The following is a 2,500-nucleotide window of genomic DNA, read 5'->3' on the forward strand; positions in this document are numbered from 1 at the left end:
TCCCCCCAGTCAGGGGATGAGTTTGCCTACTCGCTAGGTTACCCCTGGTTTCACAAAATACAAGGGGCACATTTTCAGAAACCACTTTTTCAGAACTTGCCACCTCCAGAGCTGATCAGGGGAGCCTCGCCAAACATTAATCCAAGATTGGTGAGGGCTCGTCGGACACCCCACGGGCGATGAGTCGGTGTCTGCCTGGAGCTCATGTCACTCTCAAATATTTTCTAAGTCAACCTCCATGCGCACAATGCAATGAGCCTGCCCGACATAGGGGCACTGTGAGCGGACTCACCGGGGGGGGAGAGGGCCCCCCCGCCTGGAGCTCCACGTGTTGGATTATTTTCTATGTCAACCTCCATGCGCTCAACAGAGCGAGCCTGCCCGACCTGGGGGGTGTTCAATCGGACTCCGCGGGCCGGGCGAGGGCCCCCCCGCCTGGAGCTCCACGTGTTGGATTATTTTCTATGTCAACCTCCATGCGCTCAACAGAGCGAGCCTGCCCGACCTGGGGGGTGTTCAATCGGACTCCGCGGGCCGGGCGAGGGCCCCCCCGCCTGGAGCTCCGCGTGTTGGATTATTTTCTATGTCAACCTCCATGCGCTCAACAGAGCGAGCCTGCCCGACCTGGGGGGTGTTCAATCGGACTCCGCGGGCCGGGCGAGGGCCCCCCCGCCTGGAGCTCCGCGTGTTGGATTATTTTCTATGTCAACCTCCATGCGCTCAACAGAGCGAGCCTGCCCGACCTGGGGGGTGTTCAATCGGACTCCGCGGGCCGGGCGAGGGCCCCCCCGCCTGGAGCTCCGCGTGTTGGATTATTTTCTATGTCAACCTCCATGCGCTCAACAGAGCGAGCCTGCCCGACCTGGGGGGTGTTCAATCGGACTCCGCGGGCCGGGCGAGGGCCCCCCCGCCTGGAGCTCCGCGTGTTGGATTATTTTCTATGTCAACCTCCATGCGCTCAACAGAGCGAGCCTGCCCGACCTGGGGGGTGTTCAATCGGACCCCGCGGGCCGGCCGAGGGCCCCCCCGCCTGGAGCTCCGCGTGTTGCAATATTTTCTATCTCAACCTCCGTGCGCTCAACAGAGCGAGCCCGCCCGACCTGGGGGGTGTTCAATCGGACTCCGCGGGCCGGGCGAGGGCCCCCCCCGCCTGGAGCTCCGCGTGTTGCAATATTTTCTATCTCAACCTCCGTGCGCTCAACAGAGCGAGCCCGCCCGACCTGGGGGGTGTTCAATCGGACTCCGCGGGCCGGGCGAGGGCCCCCCCCGCCTGGAGCTCCGCGTGTTGCAATATTTTCTATCTCAACCTCCGTGCGCTCAACAGAGCGAGCCCGCCCGACCTGGGGGGTGTTCAATCGGACTCCGCGGGCCGGGCGAGGGCCCCCCCCGCCTGGAGCTCCGCGTGTTGCAATATTTTCTATGTCAACCTCCGTGCGCTCAACAGAGCGAGCCCGCCCGACCTGGGGGGTGTTCAATCGGACTCCGCGGGCCGGGCGAGGGCCCCCCCCCGCCTGGAGCTCCGCGTGTTGCAATATTTTCTATCTCAACCTCCGTGCGCTCAACGGAGCGGGCCCGCCCGACCCGGGCGGCGCTCAATCGGACTCCGCGGGCCGGGCGAAGGCCCACCCCGCCCGGAGCTCCTCACCACGCACCGCACCTCCATTCCCCCACCGACCGATCGGCAACCATGACCCGCCATCGGAGGGCCCCCGCCGGCACCGGCCTCGCGCCGGTCGCTCGGGCGGACGGTTCCTCCGGCCAGCGGGTCGCTCTCCAGCGCCGGGGCTACTTCGCGAGCTTGGCCCGCGGCCAACCCCGGCGCGACCGTACGGCAGCGAGGCCGAGGCGACCCACCGATCTCAGCAGTCCTACCACGGAGCCCGCCGCTCGTCCGCGGCCCCTCCCCGCCCCAGCAGCGGGACGGTCGCCTTGCCGGCGGGCCTTCCGGCTAACGCATCGTTTCTCAAACCCTTTCCCCTAGCGCGGCGGCGGCGGCGGCGGGGCTTCCCGCGAGGAGGCCCCCGTCCTACGCCCGCTAAGGCGGCTCCAGCCCACCTACCGAAGGGACGGCGCGCGCCCTCCCCCACGCGAGCGGGCGTCCGCGCGCGGCCCCTGCCCCGTTCCGGGCGGGGCCCGACGCCGGCGCGGGCGAACCGCCGCGGGGGTGGCCCGCCGCTCCCTCCCGGCCCGAGGCTACCTGGTTGATCCTGCCAGTAGCATATGCTTGTCTCAAAGATTAAGCCATGCAAGTCTAAGTACACACGGCCCGTACAGTGAAACTGCGAACGGCTCATTAAATCAGTTATGGTTCCTTTGATCGCTCCAGCCGTTACTTGGATAACTGTGGCAATTCTAGAGCTAATACATGCAGACGAGCGCCGACCCCCGGGGACGCGCGCATTTATCAGACCCAAAACCCACGCGGGCCCGGCCCCGCGGGGCAGGGTCCCCTCCTCCGGGGGGGGGCCTCCCGCGGTCGGCCGGCCCGGCCCCTTTGGTG

At 67.0% G+C, this 2,500-nt stretch overlaps 1 pseudogene; it reads left to right on the plus strand.

Annotated features, from left to right (window-relative positions):
* Positions 1 to 2,194: 2,194 nt before the first annotated feature.
* LOC147125872 (18S ribosomal RNA) overlaps positions 2,195 to 2,500 on the plus strand; it is a pseudogene marked incomplete at its 3' end in the record, with an annotated part of 1,736 nt that continues 1,430 nt past the window's right edge.

The sequence above is a fragment of the Filicampus tigris genome, unplaced genomic scaffold (assembly GCF_054856515.1).
Source record: "Filicampus tigris isolate MCC_2025a unplaced genomic scaffold, RoL_Ftig_1.0 HiC_scaffold_32, whole genome shotgun sequence".
Taxonomy (NCBI): Eukaryota; Metazoa; Chordata; class Actinopteri; order Syngnathiformes; family Syngnathidae; genus Filicampus; species Filicampus tigris.